General features: G+C 46.0%; 1 protein-coding gene across 1 annotated transcript in view; it reads left to right on the top strand.

Moving 5' to 3' along the window:
- Window positions 1-20,592, top strand: part of MAEA (macrophage erythroblast attacher, E3 ubiquitin ligase) — a 119,230-nt gene that overhangs the window by 40,401 nt on the left and 58,237 nt on the right. The window lies entirely within an intron of this gene.

The following is a 20,592-nucleotide window of genomic DNA, read 5'->3' as shown; positions in this document are numbered from 1 at the left end:
TGTATGCAAGGTGCTGAGTTATACTGGATCCTGGAAGGCTTTTGTGCTCCACCAGCAACTGCAACTCAGAGGAAAATGAAATTAATATTTTAGGAAGAAGCTGGTTGCTATGAGAATTTGGAGTCTTTCTCCTTAGAAACTGACTTATTTTTGTCTTGCTGAGCTGTGGGGGTAAGTGCCATTGGGACTCAGAAGTGCCCTGGCTCAGTACTCTAAGCTATCTTGGCACTTCTGACACTAGAAGGACCGTGACTGTTACTGTTTAAAAACGTATTTCTGAGGAAGAAGGTGGTGGTGGTGGTGGTAGTTTTAGCAGCAGGTGTGGTTTTCTGGTTTTGTTTTATTTTGGAGGGGATGGAATATTTTTAAACGACACAGTTCAAAAAGGGGGAACTTAGTTGCTAGCCATACCAAAAGCTACAGCATTAATGTAATTGTTTGTTTGCTTCTGACTCCAACCTATTTCTTAGTTCCATGGCTGTTTCAACCAATCTGATCTTGTTTGGCCTGCAATGTCTTCAGTAAATATGAAAATGAAGGGGGGGAGGTGGAGAAATAAGGAAGTGAAAAATGAGTAGAAGAATCTTATCTAATGTTCACAGGCATCTCTTCGCTCATGAGGTCATTGTCCTTGGTTAAGAAGGGCCATGTAATAAGAAGAAGCCTCAAAAATAAAGTACTATTGTTCATGTATCATGTAGCTGCAACTGCATGATCTGCAATCCTGTTGGTCCTCTGCTGACAGAAAGGAGGTTTTCCTCCATTGGAACAGGAGCTGTAAGTCTTCTGCTGCATCATCATGCCTCTGTATGTACGAGATGTATCTACACAGCAGTAAAGAGGTTAAGGAGATTACTTCCCTTCTGTAGCAGCTCCTGTTGAGCATTAATTAAATTGAAAAAGCATAACATTGGTTTTGAAGTGAGGATGGCTAGAGTGGGACTGTTCTCTAATGCATTGCAGGAGTAAGCAGAATACTTTTTTGTGATGCCTCATGACTTTCCACTTCCATCTGCTGCATAGATAACTATTAGCAAATGTGAAAACTATTTTTGGATTAAAATATTTGAGTTCATCAGCACCTGACTGCTGCCTTCAGTTCTAAACACTTTTAATTACCTAATGTCTGAATCATTTAACTATTGAAGAAAAACTTAGTAGTTTGAGTAGAATGAACAAAAAAGTCGATGACCCTAAGACCCGCTCAATGCCAACTGGCAAAGGATTCATTGCCTTCAACAGCAACTCCTATCAGACCTAACATATTGCTGTTGTAGTATTTGCCTGTAAAGAAGGTTGTATGAGGTGTCAAATGATAGCGTATATTTCACTGGTTATTGTAAATGTTCTGTGATGTGTGTATGGATGATAATTAAGAAGTTGTATGCATGTACTAAAAATATGTTTTAAATCCTATAACAAGGCAGGGTTGATCAACAAGTTTGTCCTAGACAAAGGAATGTTGATTTACCTGTCTGTCTAGATCTCTGATGTAAATCAAGCTTTGAAAAATCCAAAACACAATGGGAGCTGCATTTTCATGTAAGTCAACAGGAAAAGCCTGGTTGACAGAGGGATGTGAGATCAGCGTGGGAAGACACTGGAGACTAAAACCACAGTGCGAGTTGTCTTGTGTCTAGGATCAAAACAATGAGTTTGGAGAAAATATAAGTAAAAGCAAAAGGACTTTTTGTTACCTACTTCACTGAGGAACACCCTTGGCAGATGGGGATGATTCATGGAGAAATCTGGATCACGCTTTGACTGAAAATCAGCAAGCTTTGCAGAAAGGGGGGAGGGATAGCTCAGTGGTTTGAGCATTGGCCTGCTAAACCCAGGGTTGTGAGTTCAATCCTTGAGGGGGCCACTTAGGGATCTGGGGCAAAATCAGTACTTGGTCCTGCTAGAGAAGGCAGGGGGCTGGACTCGATGACCTTTCAAGGTCCCTTCCAGTTCTAGGAGATGGGATATCTCCATTAATTAATAAAAAGTCTTTGAGGATGAGAAACCATTTTAGACAAAGGAGTGTAGACTGCTCAAGTTCTTCATCAAGTAGTTGCAGCCACATACTCCATTTATGGTTGTGCGTGCCCAGCAGTTCAGAGCCAGAGAAATTTGCCTAGTAGTACCCATAGAGGGGCGGTGCTCGCACATCATGGCTATAGCCCCTCCTCTGGCTTTAGCCCCACTCTCCCCTCCACTTCTGTTGCTCTTCCCTGACTACATGAGAGAGTGCACCCTGACCCTCGCTCAGTTTCTTCTCACCACCCATAACTGGAGTGGGAGCTCTGTGTGTTCTCAACCTCTCAACTAAGTTAGTTTTTCTCTTTTGTGTATAGTTGTTAGTAACCTTAGTGTTAGAGTAGTGTCAGTTGTAGTAATCTTTCCCCCTCGGTGGTGCCCTCACCGGGGTTTAAGCATTGTCCTTCATGTGGGGGAGTGATCCCCAACAGCAGTCCCCACTCACAGTGCTTGCTCTGTCTTGGCGAGGCCAACATCAAGGAGCATTGTGCAGTCTGCAGATCATTTAAGAAACAGACTCAAGTGGCTCAGAACCTTCACCGGAAGCACCATCCCAGAGAGAGGAAGTAGATGGGCTTGGGGTTCGACCATTCCACACTTCCTGCCTCAGTGTTTTCCAAGCACCCGTTTTGACTCCTTGGTCCAGAGCACTGTTCTAGTCATTGCTCCTCCCTCCTCATCTTCTCTTCTTCCCTCCCCCCTGGGACAGGCTGGCCTGCTTTCACAATGCTTGGGCTCAATCACCATCAACGTCTGGGTCCTAAGCACCATCAAGTCCAGTTATGCCATCTAGTTCCTCTCCACATCTCCTCCCCATCTTCCCTCCCTGCCCCTCTGATGAGATATTGCTCCTCAAGCAGGTCCGTTTTCTGCTTTGAGAGCAGTGGTGGAGATTCCACCGGAACACCAGGGTCACAGCTTCTACTCCTGATACTTCTTGGTACCCAAATCCAAGGGAGGGGTAACCCTCTTCAATGTTTTCAATGAAGTAAATACTAATGGGAATTGTGTGATCATGGGAGACTTTAACTTCCCAGATGTAGACTGGAGGACAAGTGCTAGTAGTAATCATAATAGGGCTCAGATTTTCCCGGATGCAATAGCTGATGGATTCCTTCACCAAGTAGTTGCTGAACCAACAAGAGGGGATGCCATTTTAGATTTGGTTAGTAGTGAAGACCTCTTAGAAGAAAACCTCATAGTTGTAGGGGACAACCTTGGTTCAAGCGATCATGAGCTAATTCAGTTCAAACTAAATGGAAGGATAAACAAAAATAGATCTGTGACTAGGGTTTTTTATTTCAAAAGGGCTAACTTTAAAGAATTAAGGAAATTAGTTAGGGAAGTGGATTGGACTGAAGAACTTGTGGATCTAAAGGCAGAGGAGGCCTGGAATTACTTCAAGTCAAAGTTGGAGAAACTATCAGAAGCCTGCATCCCAAGAAAGGGGAAAAAATTCATAGGCAGGAGTTGTAGACCAAGCTGGATGAGAGGTGATTAAGAAAAAGCAGAAAGCCTACAAGGAGTGGAAGATGGGGGGGATCAGCAAGAAAAGCTACCTTATTGAGGTCAGAACATGTAGGAATAAAGTGAGAAAGGCCAAAAACCATGTAGGGTTGGACCTTGCAAAGGGAATTAAAACCAATAGTAAAAGGTTCTATAGCCATATAAATAAGAAGAAAACAAAGAAAGAAGTGAGACCGCTAAACACTGAGGATGGAGTGGAGGTTAAGGATAATCTAGGCATGGCCCAATATCTAAACAAATATTTTGCCTCCGTCTTTAATGAGGCTAATGAGAAGCTTGGGGCTAATGACAGGATGACAAATGGGAATGAAGATATGGAGGTAAATATTACCATATCCGAGGTAGAAGCCAAACTCTAACAGCTTAATGGGACTAAATCGGGGGGCCCAGATAATCTTCATCCAAGAATATTAAAGGAACTGGCACATGAAATTGCAAGCCCATTAGCAAGAATTTTTAATGAATCTGTAAATTCAGGGGTTGTACCATGTGACTGGAGAATTGCTAACATAGTTCCTATTTTTAAGAAGGGGGGGGAAGGGGAAGTGATCTGAGTAACTACAGGCATCTTAGTTTGACATATGTAGTATGCAAGGTCTTAGAAAAAATTTTGAAGGAGAAAGTAGTTAAGGACATTGAGGTCCATGGTAAATGGGACAAAATACAACATGGTTTTACAAAAGGTAGATCATGCCAAACCAACCTGATCTCCTTCTTTGAGAAGGTAACAGCTTTTTTTAGATAAACGAAACACAGTGGATCTAATTTACCTCGATTTCAGTAAGGCGTTTCATACGGTTCCACACGGGGAATTATTAGTTAAATTGGAAAAGATGGGGATCAATATGAAAATTGAAAGGTGGATAAGGAACTGGTTAAAGGGGAGACTACAATGGGTCATACTGAAAGGTGAACTGTCAGGCTGGAGGGAGGTTACAAGTGGAGTTCCTCAAGGATCTGTTTAGGGACCAATCTTATTTAATCTTTTTATTACTGACCTTAGCAAAAAAGTGGGAGTGTGCCAATAAAGTGTGTGGATGACACAAAGCTGGGAGGTACTGCCAATATAGAGAAGGACTGGGATATCATACAGGAAGATCTGGATGACCTTGTAAACTGGAGGAATAGTAATAGGATGAAATTTAATAGTGAAAAGTACAAGGTCATGCATTTAGGGATTAATAACAAGAATTTTTGTTATAAGCTGGGGACGCATCACTTGGAAGTAACAGAGGAGGAGAAGGACCTTTGAGTATTGGTCGATCACAGGATGACTATGAGCTGCCAATGTGATATGGCCGTGAAAAAAGCTAATGCGGTCTTGGGATGCATCAGGCGAGGTATTTCCAGTAGAGATAAGGAGGTGTTAGTACCGTTATACAAGGCACTTGTGAGACTTCATCTGGAATACTGTGTGCAGTTCTGGTCTCCCATGTTTAAGAAGGATGAATTCAAACTGGAACAGGTACAGAGAAGGGCTACTAGGATGATCCGAGGAATGGAAAACCTGTCTTATGAAAGGAGATTCAAAGAGCTTGGCTTGTTTAGCCTAACCAAACGAAGGCTGAGGGGAGATATGATTGCTCTCTATAAATATATCAGAGGGATAAATACCAGGGAGGGAGAGGAATTATTTAAGCTCCGTACCAACGTGGACACGAGCAAATGGATATAAACTGGCCATCAGGACATTTAGACTTGAAATTAGATGAAGGTTTCTAACCATCAGAGGAGTGAAGTTCTGGAACAGCCTTCCAAGGGGAGCAGTGGGGGCAAACGACACATCTGGCTTCAAGACTAAGCTTGATAAGTTTATGGAGGTGATGGTATGATGGGATAGCCTAATTTTGGCAATTAATTGATCTTTGACTATTAGCGGTAAATATGCCCAATGGCCTGTGATGGGATGTTAGATGGGATGGGATCTGAGTTACTACAGAGAATTCTTTTCTGGGTGTCTGGCTGGTGAGTCTTTCCCACGTGCTCTGGGTTTAGCTGATCGCCATATTTGGGGTCGGGAAGGAATTTTCCTCCAGGGCAGATTGGTTAGGGGTTTGTTGTGGGAGTGGGTGGATGAGATTGTGGTCTGTGTTGTGCAGGAGGTCAGACTAGATGATGGTAACAGTCTCTTCTGACCTTAAAGTCTATGACTATGACTCTATGACCCATTCTTAACCTTAGCGGACTCTACAAATATATCAGGAACATGAGGTTCTGAATGGTGACTCTATTTACTATCCTCCCCACATCGTCTCAGAATGACTGGTTTGCTGCTTTGGACCTTCAGGATGCTTACTTTCTGTGGCTTGGCAAAATTGCCACATGAAAGTTCCTTCGTTTCATCATGGCAGAACGCCACTTTCAATATGCAGTGCTTCCATTCGGCCTCTCCTCTGCCCTCTAGGTTTTTATCAAATGCATGGTCATTGTTATGGTGTATCTAGGAAAAGAGGGAATTCATATTTTCCCATATCTAGATGACTGGTACTTTTGAGGGGCAGATCCAGAAAGGAAGTTCTTGCTCACGTCAGCACCACGCTGCACTTGCTCGACCATCTGGGTCTTATCCCAAATACCGCAAAGTCAACCTTGGCTCCTACTCAAAAAATTGAGCTCCTTGGGGCTTTGTTAGATTCCACAATGTTGAGAGCGTTTCTGCCGATGACTGTTTTTAGATAATTCACCACTTTTGCCTCTGTCTGCAGTCTCAGCATTCCACGACTGTTCAGGCATCTGAGGCTCTTGGGCCACATGTCCACTTGCATGCAGGTAGTCCAATTTTCAAGGCTGCGCCTTTGCCCACCTTAGATGTGGCTCAGGATGGGTCTATTGTCCTCCTTGTAATTCTCTAGACCAGGCCTGCACAACTCGTAAAGCGGCGAGGGCCATATTACTCCAAAGAAAACAGCTGAGGGCCGAAACCCCCCCGAGCGCCGCCAACCCCTCCAGCGCCACCCAGCCCCCCCAAAACACAACACCCCCCCCAGTGCCGCCCGCCCCACGGAAACAAACCCTCCTTCCCCAGCGTCGCCCCACCGAAACAGCAGTATTGAACCTCGGTAATATGTTATAGCAGGCCCCTAAGGTAGTATAATTAAGGTGAAAGAAAAATGTCTTTTTGCTAGAAGTAGAATAAGATCTTCCCCCCACTTTGTAATCAATTGCCCTGTTGAATGAATGAGGTGTGAATGAGGAAGGCGTGGAAGGCAGGCACCTCCAGACAGCTGCAACCCTTGGAGAGGGCAGGGCTGGCTCTAGGATTTTTGCTGCCCAAAGCAAAAAAAATTTTGGCCGCCTCCCCTTTTTTTCATGCCCCCACCCCCGCCCCAACTCCACCTCTTCTGAATCCCTTCCCCAAATCCCCAGCACGGCCTCCTCCCCTGGCGTGCCACATTTCTCCCCCCCATTGCTTCCTGTGGGTCCCCCGTGACCTCCTGCCCTAGCTCACCTCCACTCCACCTGCTCCCCCAGGCGCGCTGCCGCTCCGCTTCTTCCCCCTCCCTCTCAGGCGAGGGAGGGCGGAGAAGCGGAGCAGTGGCACGTTCAGGGGAGCAGGTGGAGCGGAGGTGAGCTGGGGGGGGCGCAGGAAGTAACGGGGGGGGTAGAGGAACCGCTCCCCGCTCCAGCTCACCTCCGCTCCACCACCGCCAACTCCCCCAGGCGCCCGCTGCTCGGCTTCTCCCTCCTTCCCTCCCTCCCAGCCTTGCTGCGCGAAATAGCGGTTTCGCGCGTGGCAAGCCTTGGAGGGAGGGGGGAGAAGCGGAGCGGCGGCACGCCCGGGGGAGCAGGAGGAGCGGAAGTGAGCTAGGGTGGGGGGGGCGCAGGAAGTAACGGGGGTAGAGGAACCACTCCTCGCTCCAGCTCACCTCCCCCGAGCGCCCCGCCGCTCGGCTTCTCCTTCCTCCCAGCCTTGCTGTGCGAAACAGCTGTTTCACGTGCGGCAAGCCTGGGAGGGAGGGGGGAGAAGCGGAGCGGTGCGCTCAGGGGAGCAGGCGGAGGCGAGCTGAGGCGGCGGGGGCACTTTTTCCCCATGCCCCGGAGTCGGCACCTATGATGGCCAGCGCCAGAATGCCGCCCCTAGAAATGTGCCACCCCAAGCACCTGCTTGTTTTGCTGGTGCCTGGAGCCGGCCCTGGGAGAGGGGATGGGAGCGAGACCAGATCAGTAGAACAGGTCAGCCACCGATTCGCTGCTCGCCTCCTCAGCCCCCCTCCCCCGGCTCGCCTACTCACCCCGCACCACTGCCCGCTCGTTCGCCTCCTCAGCCCCCCACCCCTCCAGCTCACCTGCCCCCCCGCCACTGCCCGCCCGCTCGCTTCCTCAGCCCCCCCCCACTGCCCGCTCGCTCGCCTACTTACCCCCCCCCGCCCACTCGCTCGCCTCCTCAGCCCCCCACCCCCCCGGCTCACCTGCCCACCCCCCACCACTGCCCGCTCGCTCGCCTCCTCAGCCCCCCACCCCTCCGGCTCACCTGCCCACCCCCCACCACTGCCCGCCCGCTCGTCTCCTCAGCCCCCCTCCCCCCGCGGCTCGCCTACTTACCCCCCACCACTGCCCGCTCGCTCGCCTCCTCAGCCCCCCATCCCTCCGGCTCACCTGCCCCCCCCCCCCCCGCCACTGCCTGCCCACTCGCCTCCTCAGCCCCCCACCTGCCCGGCTCGCCTACTCATTCCCCACCACTGCCCGCCCGCTCGCTCGCCTACTCAGTCCCCCTCCCTCACCCGCCACTTGCCTACTCACCCCCCCGCGGGCTGCACAGTGAGCCCATCTACTCAACCCCCGCGGGCCGCACAGTGAGCCCACGCGGGCCGCATGTTGTGCAGGCCTGCTCTAGACAAACTTGTTCATCTCCCTCCCCTGGTCCTGGACTCCTCGCAGTGGTGGATGCATCCAGAGAACATTTGCCAATACTTTCCCTTTTGTCCAGCCCTCGCCAACCAAGGCAGTTGTTACTGATGCCTCACAGATGGGTTGGGGGTCATGCCTTGAGTTGCTGAAAGTACTGGGACTGCACTCGGAGTGGGAGGACTCACACCATATCGACTTGCTGGAGCTTCAGGCCATCTACGATGCATGTCATGCTTTTCAGCACCATATCAGTGACTCAGTGGTTCACGTACTTACCAACAATACCACTGCAATGTATTATGTGAACAAACAAGGGAAAGCACATACCAGGTTGCTCTGTTTTGAGGAGATCAGAGTGTGGTAGTTCTGCATTGAGGAAAACATTGCTCCAATAGCCATTCACTTGCCTGAGGTTCAGAATCATCTTGCAGACCATCTCAGCAGTTATTTTCCCTAAGTCACAAATGGTCCCTGAAGACAAGTGTCCTCCTGGGTCATCTTCACTTCTTGGGGCATCCCCATTACAGTGACCAACAAGAAATGTTGTGTGTTCTGTTCTCAATGGGGCCTCAATGCAGGCTCCTTGTCTGATGCTTTCTATCTCAGCTGGCAGTCCGCTTTCCTGTATGCCTTTCCTCCGGTCCCAGTCATTCCTCAGGTCATTCTGAAGATCAAGGCAGATCAGGCCAAGTTCATTCTGATGGCTGAGACAGTGTTGGGGTTTTCCAACCTTCTTGCGCTGTCTGTTCAGGTTCCCATACTGCTTCCACTCCATTCCAACCTACTCACTCAGAATCACGGCCGCACCTTGCATCCTAGGCTCAGCTCCCTGCATCTTACAGCGTGGCTGCTGTATGGTTGAATGAGGAGGAAGAGCAGTGTTCGGCAGCTGTCCAACAAGTCCTGCTCAACATTAGAAAGTCCTGTACCAGAATCGTCTATTCAGTGAAATGGAAGTGGTTTTCAGTGTTGTCATTAGCCTTCAGAATCCAACCAATGCTGGCTTCTATCCAGGACATCTTGGAGTACCTGCTACATCTTCAGTTGTTAGGGCTTGCACTTAGTTAATTGCAGCACTATTGGCATTTCATTCCCCATCTTCAGAGAAGATCAGTCTCCCCTATGCTATGGTAACAAGTACTTCTTCATCTACATCCTTTGATCCGCGAGCCGTTCCCCTGTGGGACCTAAATACAGCCCTACTGGCTCTGATGCGTCCTCTGTTCAAGATTCTAGCATCTTGTCCCTTTCCTCTTTTGTTAGAAAACTGCTTTCCTGGTACTGATAACATCTGCAAGGAGAGTGTTAGAGTGCAGGTTCTGATGGGAGAGCCTCCTTATACACAATTCTCCAAGACAAGGTGACTCTGTGACCCACCCAAATTTTTTTGTCTAAAGTGGTCTCTGTTTCGTTTGAACCAGGTGGTATATTTACCTGTGCATTTTCTAAGCCGCATTCTTCTCTGGAGGATCAGCTTCTCCATACCTTAGAAGTCAGAGGATGTCTAGCCTTTTATCTGGACAGGACTAAACCGTTTCATGCATTGCCGTGTTTGGTTGTGTCACATGCAGACTACATGAAGGGTCAGGCGATCTCTTCACAGACAATCTCCAAATGGGTAACATCCTGCATCAAGACTGCATATGAAATTGCCTCGGCTAGGCCCTGTCAGTGTGTGCAAGCTCATTCTATGCGAGCACAAGCAATGTCCATAGCATTTATCATTCCAATTTCCGTATTGGACATTTGCAGGGCTGCTTATGTGGTCGTCAATACATACGTTCACAAACCATTACACCATAACAGCATCTTCCAGAGCGGATTCCAAGACCTGCCTCCTTGGTGCGGGGAGGTACTGCTTGTTAATCACCTAAGTGGAATACATGGCTGAAGAAATGGTTACTTACTATAATGGTGGTTCTTTGAGATGTGATGTAGGCCTGTATTCCATGACCCATCCTCCGTCCTCTCTGCATTGGAGTCTCATTTCCAGGCATTCAGTGTAAAGGAACTGGGGGAGGGGCTACAGCCACGAGGCACGAGCACTGCCCCTCTAAGGGTCCTGCTAGGCAAATTTCTCCGGCTCCAATGAGCTGGGTGCGCACACACCGAAGTGAATACGTATTTGCGTCACATCTCAAAGAACAAAAGTTACAGTAGGTAACTGTTTTCTTATGTTTAGTCTTAGCATGTTATATTTTTGTTTTATTTGTAACCAATTCTCTTTCCACTATTCTTTCTCAGTATCACTTAAATCTGTTCTTTATTAATACACTTCTTATTGGTTTTATTATAAATTCATCTCAGTGCTGTAATATTAAATGTGAATCCTCAGCTGCACCAAACAGGTTGGTGTGTACACTGTCCCTTTTGGAGATAGTGAACTTGTGAGTGTCCTATGATGGGCTGGATAGTACAGGGGGATGCTCTTCAAGGAGGCTCAGGGATTGGGTGCACCTAAAGTTTACCTGCAAGCCCCAGTAAAGGCCGGCAGAGCTTCTGAGCAGATTGTTTGGGTGGCTAACAGATTGGTATGACAGGGAGCTGACGTTCAGTTTAGCACCGTCAAGTCTCTCACTCAGTGAGTCAGGTGAGTCAGGTGAGTAACACAGAGACTCAGTCCTGAGTGCCCTCAGGAAGCATTGCACAGTCCTTTTTATTGGCTTTTGTCTGGCCAAACTTTATATGTTAAAAGTTAAGACTGAATTGCGTGGAAGCTAAATTTTGACAAAATGGGGCCAGGTTTCCCATGTAGACAATCTCTCGTTAGAGAAAAGTGAAAACACTAATGCAAAGAGTGTCTGTCACATCTGATTCTTTTGAAGTAGATCTACTGCTGTTTATAATTTTAAGAGTTTTGAACAAACTGACTTCTCACTGAAACATAAGACCAGTGCATTCTTAAGTGAACCAGAATTTAATTATAATCAAAGCAAACTGTTGCTCAGCAGAAATACTCTGAAATCTTTTATTGAGGTCTTTCATGTTGTGGTGCAGACTAAGGGAATGTTAATATTCAGTTGTTCAGAATTTCCCGATTTACCAAGCAGATATGGTGGTCTCTAGATAGTTTTATTTTCTGTAGCAGAATAGAGGCTACTGGCTCACAGAACAAAGTGATGCATGGTTCTGTAGAAGTGATCCTAATGGGATTCTAGCTGAAAATTTGGGGGGAGGAGGAAATAGTACAAAGGCAAGAGAAGACTGAACTAATTTGAACCAAATAGGTTAACTACTTTCAGTAAAATTCCCCTGAACTGCAAATTTAAATAAGTAGTATTCACCTGCCAAAGAGTAGGCAGATGGACTTCCTGACTCTACAGAGATATATAGATAGATAGATATAGATCTCTCTCTCTCTCTCTTCCCCAATCATGCATTTTTCTATACCAAAAATCAGTGGAGTAAATTTTAATGCATAGATCAGGGGTCGGCAACCTGGGTTGGTACCAAAAAAGTGAGGGATTCAGGGTGCTGTTCCGGGCTGGAGCAGGGGGTAGGGGTGTGGGCTCCAGTTGGGGGTGTGGGCTCTGGTATGGGGCTGGGGATGAGGGGTTTGGGGTGCAGGAGGCGGCTCTGGGCTGGGGCCAAGGGGTTCAGAGTGCAGGAGGGGGTGCAGGCTCTGGGAATGAGTGTGTGTGGGAGGGGGCTCAGGGCTGGGGCAGGGGTGCGGGAGGGCGTGCGGGCTCTGGGAGGAAGTTTAGGTGTGGGAGGGGGCTCAGGGTTTGGGTGCAGGAGGGGGTTGGGGATGTGGGCTCCTGGAAGCGCTTCTCTCAGGCGGCTCTTGGAAGCGGCTGGCATTTCCTTCTGGCTCCTAGGCGGAGCCTGGCCGGGCAGCTCTATGCACTGCCCCGGCCGCAGGCACCGCCCCCGCAGCTCCCGTGGCCATGCCTCCGCGTAGGAGCCAGAGGGGAAAATCCGGCCGCTTCCAGGAGCCGTGCAGAGCCAGGGCAGGCAGGGAGTCTGCCTTAGCTCCGCAGGAACTGTTTGCCCAGGACTGGTCTAACCGCTTCTAAAAGATGCGTAAACATGGAATTCACAAACTGCATCCTGATATAGAGTCAGGCATCCAGAGAAGTTAAGAGAGATAGGGAATAGGCGAAAGGGACTCTCACCTTTCTGACAGGAGAAACTGCAGAACTGGAATTAATTTGCAAACTGGACACCATCAGATTAGGCCTGAATAAAGACTGGGAGTGGTTGGGTCATTACAAAACCTAAACCTAATTTCCCCAATACTAATTTCCCCTTACTATTACTCACACCTTCTTGTCAACTGTCTGAAATGGGCCACTCATTACCACTTCAAAAAGTTATTTTTCCTCCCTTGGTATCCTGCTGTCAATTAAATTGTCTTGTTAGACTAACCTCACACTTGGTAAGGCAATTCACATCTTTTCATGTATTTATACTTGCTCCTGTATTTTCCACTCCATGCATCTGATGAAGAGGGTTCTAGCCCACGAAAGCTTATGGCTAAATACGTTTGTTAGTCTCTAAGGTGCCACAAGGACTCCTCGTTTTTGCTATCTTTGCAAAACTCCCCCAGACACTGGAGTCTGGGGAAAAAAAGACCTGCAGGTGTCCTCTCCCATCTGGATTCATCACAGAGGTAGAGTTAAGGAAGCAGATTAAGGAGAGGTTGAGTTGGAGAAAAATAAGAGGTTCTTATTTGCCCAAGTTCTTTGTAAACCCTTCTTCAGGTCTTTGCTTTAGCCCAGGGGCCTCCTGCAGTGGTCAAACTGCCTGCTCACAGAGGGTGCCTCTTGTATTGAGACTGTGGACATGTCTACACGAACAGCGCTGCAGCAGCACAGCTGTACCAAATGGTGAGAGAGACAAGCTTTTGAGCCACAGAGCTCTTCTTCAGGTCTGGGAAAGATACTCCCAGCATCACACCTAAATGCAAGGTGGAAAAGATTATTTAGCACATATTGGGACCATTAGAGGTAGAGTCTGCAGTCATAGGCAAAAAAAGAGGGGGTTACTGGAAAGAAGGAATACACAAAATCTAGCAACTATTTTCTACCCGTTACTGTAACTAGATAATGGAGGACATGTCCACCTTAAGCAACAGAGAGTCCTGTGGCACCTTTAAGACTAACAGATGTATTGGAGCATAAGCTTTCGTGGGTGAATGCCCACTTCGTCGGATCCAACCGACGAAGTGGGCATTCACCCACGAAAGCTTATGCTCCAATACATCTGTTAGTCTTAAAGGTGCCACAGGACTCTCTGTTGCTTTTTACAGATCCAGACTAACACGGCTACCCCTCTGATACATGTCCACATTAGTGGGCTCTCTAGCAGAAAGGAAAACACCATGCCGGGGAAACACACATTTTTAGCTTCCAAAGCAGGGGTAGGCAACCTTTCAGAAGTGGTGTGCCGAGTCTTCATTTATTCACTCTAATTTAAGGTTTCGCGTGCTGGTAATACATTTTAACGTTTTTAGAAGGGCTCTTTCTAGAAGTCTATATTATATAATTAAACTATTGTATGTAAAGTAAACAAGGTTTTCAAAATGTTTAAGAAGCGTCATTTAAAATTAAATTAAAATGCTGATCTTACGCCACCAGCCTACTCAGCTCGCTGCCAGCCTGGGGTTCTGTTCACCTAGGCCGGCAGCGGGCTGAGTAGGGCCTGCGGCCGGGACCCCAGACCTGGGGGTGGGTGTTTCAGGTGTCAGGGCAGAGGGCTGGGGGAGGGGGTTCACGGCAGAAGGCTGGGGTGTGTGTGTGTGGGGGGGGGGGTTCAGGGATCAGGGCAGAGGGCTGTGGTGTGTGGGGAGTGTAGGGCAGAAGGCTGGGTGTGTGGGGGGGTTCAAGAGCCAGGTCAGAGGGCTGGGGGCTGTGGGGGGGTGCAGGGCAGAAGGCTGGGTGTGTGTTGTGGGTCAGGGCAGAGGGCTGGGGTGCTCGGCTTGTGGGGGTGCTCCCAGCCCCCTGCCCTGAGCGGCTCATGGCAGTGCTCCCAGCCCCCTGCCCTGAGCGGCTCATGGCAGGGGGCTGGAAGGGATATGCCCTGTTCCACCCCCTTCCCCCAGGCTCCGTCCCTACCTCTCTCTGCCTCCTCTACAGAGCTGTGTGCACGCTGCCGCTCTTCCCCCTCCCCCTAGCTAGGGCCATCAGCTGATTGGCGCAGGGAAGGAGAGGAGGAGGGGCAGGAAAGCACCACGCTGGGGGAAGAAGCGGGGGAGGGGGGAAGCTTGGCTGCCGCAGAACCAAGCTTCTGCCTCCTGCCCCCGCAGGGGAGAGTGGTGGGCAGGGGGGCTGAGGGCCGGGACCACGTCAGGGGAGCTGCGTGCCACTCAAAATCGGCTCGCGTGCTGTTTGCACTCCCAGCCGGAGCCCTCACCCCCTCCCACACCTCAGTGAAAATGAGCGAGGGTGGGGGAGAGTGAGTGATGGGGGGGGTGGAGTGGAGTGAGTGGGGGCAGGGCCTCGGAAGGGGCGGGGCAAGGGTGTTTGGTTTTCTGCAATCAGAAAGCTGGCAACCTTAACTGTTGTGGAGAAGGGTGCTGGATGTAAAGAACCTAGAAAACCTTAAAGGCTTCAGAGCTATGCAGAAGCTCGATTTAAGGGAAAAAATAATAAAATTCTTCTGGCATGCAAAATGTTTAAATACAGATTATCTTGAAAATGGGAAATAAAATAACACTGAACATTTAATGTGTAGCAACTAGATTCCTTTCCCTTTTTAAAAAAACCATCCATGATTTTTAGTTGACTTTCCCAAGTGATATCAAAATACAGTCAAGGACTGAAAATGTCTGTGTCCCCAAATAATGCTGATGGAAAAATATGGGCTGCTCACATTTGTTCATTTTATAGAGATTGTTTTTTTTTTTTCCTGGCTTCCTAATGAGCTGATAAATAGTTCGGGTGGAGGAATAAAAGCTAGATTGTTAAGAATTTTTTTTTATATAATGGCATATAAATGAAGCTCATCAGTATTAGTTTGTTAGACGGAGTAATAATCTTATTGTGATTCTGTTATGACCTTGGACTGCAAAGCCAACATAAGAAATGCATAGTTTTATTTGCAAATTCATATACAGATTCAACTTGCTGGCAGAGGTGTCTGTTAATTTAGGCGTTGTATTTCCAAGTTCTGCAACATTACATATTATAATTACATTTTTGTCATTCATCAACAGTAAAATCCGATTTTAGTGAAACAGTCTTCTAGTAAGCTGTAGAACAATCGGTAGCAGTCACTTTCAGAGAAATGTGATCCTTCGTCTTTTGTTTTAAATAAAATATTTGTATACTATGTCAAGAATTTTTTTAATGATGAAATGGTCCCTTATTTTTGGATTTACGAGACTAGTAAGTACAAATGTGCAATAGGGTGCTATTCAGCAGTGAGATTTCTGTGGGTTTTGACCATATGACTTGGTGTTTCATCTTTCATTATGTGTTAAGATTAATGCTGCTGATTCTAGAGCAGGGGTAGGCAACCTGTGGCACGCGTGCCGAAGGCGGCACGCGAGCTGATTTTCAGTGGCACTCACACTGCCCGGGTCCTGGCCACCGGTCCGGGGGGCTCTGCATTTTAATTTAATTTTAAATGAAGCTTCTTAAACATTTAAAAACCCTTATTTACTTTACATACAACAATAGTTTAGTTCTATATTATAGACTTCTAGAAAGAGCCCTTCTAAAAATGTTAAAATGTATTACTGGCATGCAAAACCTTTAATTAGAGTGAATAAATGAAAACTCGCCTCACCACTTCTGAAAGGTTGCTGACCCCTGTTTTAGAGGCACTCAAATTTTTCATCCTATTCTGATCATACTTTTCATTTTGGTTTCATCTCTTGTAGAGTGCGAATAAATGTTTTTCCCCAAATGCCCTTACTATGTAAAATGTACAACAGGTGGGATTTGTTTGCTCAAATCCAGAGCCCTGCAAATCAGCGGATATCCACTTTATATCCATGGACCATTTTTGTGGATCAGATGTTGATGCAAATTTTGTATCTGCACAGGGATCTACTCAAATCCATTTCGGTGCACCTTACTGATTCTACTCCCCCTGGCCTTCCTTCTTCCCCCATCTCAAACCTTTGCACTAGATTGTGTCTCCTGTTGAAATACTTTCAAAATGGATACCTTTCAAAGCACCATGGGAACTATTATGAGAAGCTGCTGTAGCAAGAGGCTGAAAATGGGAGTCGCTGTATGAAAAGGGTTGAAGTCCCCCATCTAGTTCATCTTGTCCCCCTTCCCTGTTGCATCATGACAGTATTGATTCCCTTATTCAGAAACCATTCCTAATGGAAAAGTATACAGTGGTCTGACCTTGAATATCTCAAAAGATACCTTCTGCAAACACTTGTGACAGTGTATTCCACTGTTTAATTTTAATTAAATTTTCATTCAACTATTTTAACTCTTTACTTGCTCCTGGTTTTTGAATGCTGTTGATTTGTCTTAACTTAATTTTACCTACTTTTGGTCAATTGCCAGGTCTTTCCTAGACCACTTTAGAGGGAACATTCTTGTGGTCAACTTTTCATATATCTCTTATTTTTTCCATACATTACCCTATTTGTTTCCTTGTTCTAAGCTCCTTTATTCTTTCTTATTAAATATGGTTCCCCAAAACTGAAGGCTGTTTTGTCAATTGAAAACAAAATGGAGAAGAACATGCATGAATCACATGTAAGACCCTTATTGTGTTCACCACTTTTGAAAGTTAGCCTTTGCCTGAGTTGCCTTGCCCCAATCTTATCGTGGATTTCCTCCCAAATGGGAGACTTGAGACAGGTCTTGAAGTTGACTTAAAGCCACGCTTGAGTGCCCAGCTGATTTCTTGAGTTAATCAAGACTGAACAGTAATTATCCTGTCCTTCAAAGCATGGTATTGATGAAACCTCCCAGGTTTGTATCATTCATGAATTTTATCTCTGGTTTCTTTTAAGAACAGCTCAGCATTTAATGAAGCTAGTGGATTCTTCTGGGTTTCCCCACTGGCTGAGCTGAAGGTACATTTTCCCTGTAAAAGCATAATTCACACTATTGAGGCACATATTCAGGATAAAGGCATTCGCTGATGGCTTTATGCTTACAATTGCCAACAGATGTGATCCCTTGTAATGAACCATGTGACCTTAATTTGCCATTGTTTGCCAGCAGGAGGATCTTGCAGATAAGGCGTCACTTCTATTTTCTAAAGGCTGTCATCTTCTACTTTGGCAGCTTTCCCTGCTAAATATGGTATACCACATTATAGTGGCACTCTGCTCATCCACAACAGATCGGCAGCAGTACCGGCATGTCCAGAAACATGTATGTGCCCCAAGTTTGAGCACTATTAGGTCTGCTAAATCTCCTCGCACAAAGGGTGAACTGGCAATTCATGCTTACTCTGCATGCCTAAGGTGAAGCAGGCATTTTAATCTTTGAGTTGAATAAATTTTAAAATAATCTGCAGCCACACAACAGGATTTGTGGGAGGGGGGGCCCTCTGGTGAATCAGGAATAGTATTCTGTGAAGAAGGAAGGTATTGTAATACATGACTAGATATAAAATTCATATTAAATGATTGCTTCAGTAGGATATAAGTACAGAATAATTAGGAAAAGTTACTTGGGTAAAAACTCAGAAAAATACCTCACATTTCAATGGTGGGGGGGAAAAGTGTTACAAACATATAACATTCAGAAGTATATATCTGTAAATATTTTGTGTACATACACATACACAAACTTAGATATGAAGATGTACCAACTCTTAACATCTTATTCACAAAGAATAACTTGTAAACACACAGGTATATTTTATTAAACAAAAAGGTAATGTATTAAACGTACATGAAGACAGTAGGTGAGAAGTTCATATTCAATGCTGACACTTTTCTTGAAGCCTATTTAATATATATATATTATGCAGAATAGACAAGTGAAGAACTGTCTTGCATTCTTTCCAATAACATGCAGAAATGAAGACTTTAGCATTACCTTTGTGAGGTTTTTTTCTTTAGAACACCTTCATGAAATTACTGTATTGTGTGTATTATTCTTAACTTAATGAAGACTCCACCCACAATTCTGTTCTCTGTAGGAAACCTCCTCTGATCTCTCCTTGCTGAATAGCTCTGTGGGATGTGAAGCAATGATGTCTACTGAATATAGAAGATAATTTAAGTGTCACAAGACTCAAAAGTCCACTTTTGCCAACATATCAAATAGAAACCAAGAAAGAGGATAAGCAGGAACCTTGAAATGGGATGTCCTTGCACAAAGGCTAATGTGCAAGAGAGGACCAGTCTGGCATCAGTAGTAGTTACATGTAGTCTACTAATTCAGTACACCTCTACCCCGATATAACGTGACCCGATATAACACTAATTCGGATATAACGCGGTAAAGCAGTGCTCCGGGGGGGCGGGGCTGCGCACTCCGGTGGATCAAAGCAAGTTCGATATAACGCGGTTTCACCTATAACATGGTAAGATTTTTTTTTTGGCTCCCGAGGACAGCGTTATATCGAGGTAGAAGTGTATTTTTATTTTTTATGAACGTCCCATTTTAATCAGTAAGCTTCTTCCCTCATCCAGTGATTGGGGTGGGCAGGCTGATTTTGTCTGTCTTCAGATAAATTGTCATGAGAGATGGCTACCTAGTATGAGGAATCATTATTTTAATTTTTGTAAAAAGGGGAAAAGTTCCAAGAGTTAAAATGTGGAAATAGGTTAGGACACTGCATGAGCTATGTGGTGTCAATTTATTGAGATTGGTAAAACTGAGTTCTGTATAAATCTTGATTATTTCACTTATCTACTGTACAGCTTCTAGTCAGTCATTGCACAAGAAGCTGCAACATGCTGGTAAGGACAGCAAAACACAAGATCAACAATCATTTTTCCTTCAGTTAATCAAAAAGTCCTGCTTTCTAGCCCCCACAGAAGACATTTTTCAGAGACGCTGTTATTGTAATGTCAGACACAGAAAGAGAGCAAAATAAAGAAAACCAAACTATCTATTTTGTGTAGCTATTAGCAGAATGTAAAGCCATATTTTGGTATTGGACTGGTTAGCTTAATTCTTCTTTATAAAATAACTTGGGGAGACAAAATGGGTCACCTGACTGTGAGTGGTGTACAGTAATAGAGGGTGCACAAAACTTTCAAACTAGTTCATAATTTTGATTGCAGCACTTCCTAACTGAACATATATTCTCTCTGCTTCCAGTCAAGCCCTGGTAAATCAGCCTGGCTTAGAATTTTGTTTTTTGATTCAGGCATAATAAGAGGGAAAGGGGAAAGTAATACTGTCAGCGTTAAAATGAGAGAGGAGTAGGTCAGGGACACTTGCTAGAAATATTGTATTTTTGGTAGATCTTGTCATTTGGATGTTTGCTATTTAAAATGAGGAAATATCAGGATATTGAACAGGAGGTGTGGTTTGAATGTAACTCTGGAAGTGGGGAAACAAGAACACTTGGCCTACAAGTTTGACTGAGAAGTTTTGTCAGTTATGCTTCTGTGAGGTTTTTGACTTTATCCACACACCACTTCATAAGAATCTTCCTATTTCCCCCTTGTCCTCAACAGACCTGCCTCACAGTGGGGTGGATGAGTTGGACTTGATTGGCTGCCATAAGTGGATTGGCAGTTAAATTTGTTGTTACTAGAGGCCCTGTTGTTCTAAGCACTGTAAAATAAGTTGTTTAATAATAATGAAGAGATGGCCCATGCCCCAAAGAGCTTAAAGTCTAAATATATTAATGTCTTCTCTCTCAGCCGTTTTTCCCAAGTTCTCCCCCTAGCCTGGTTAGTCATTCTGCTGTCAGGGTGTAGTTGTTGGCACAGCCTTGGCAAGGAGCTGGCGAAGGCGGTGAGAAAAGGGTTCCAGTTGCTGAGCTCCTGCCCATCCAGCAGGGACATATCTTCCTCTGGTAGCAGGGAGAAGACCACTAAAGAAAGCAGCCAATGCACAGGTGAGAGGGGGAAGCTGAAAACAGGAATAAGCTTATTTCCACCTCCTGAAGCCCTCTTATGAGCCCCAGAGGCTTCATCACACTGTGCTTGCTTGACAGTTAGCTGTTTGCTTTTGTGTGTCTACATGTTGCATACTACTGTGTGGGGTGTGGCCAGTTACTGATCTGTAGAAGTAGCTGAGTCAGGAGGAGGGCGATTTTAATAAGACAACTGCTAATGTCCAGATTCACCATGAGTTCCCTGAGCAA

This window comes from Emys orbicularis, chromosome 5, assembly GCF_028017835.1.
Source record: "Emys orbicularis isolate rEmyOrb1 chromosome 5, rEmyOrb1.hap1, whole genome shotgun sequence".
NCBI classification, from domain to species: domain Eukaryota; kingdom Metazoa; phylum Chordata; order Testudines; family Emydidae; genus Emys; species Emys orbicularis.
Note: the sequence above shows the minus strand (reverse complement) of the source record. Positions and strands in the feature narration are given on the sequence as shown.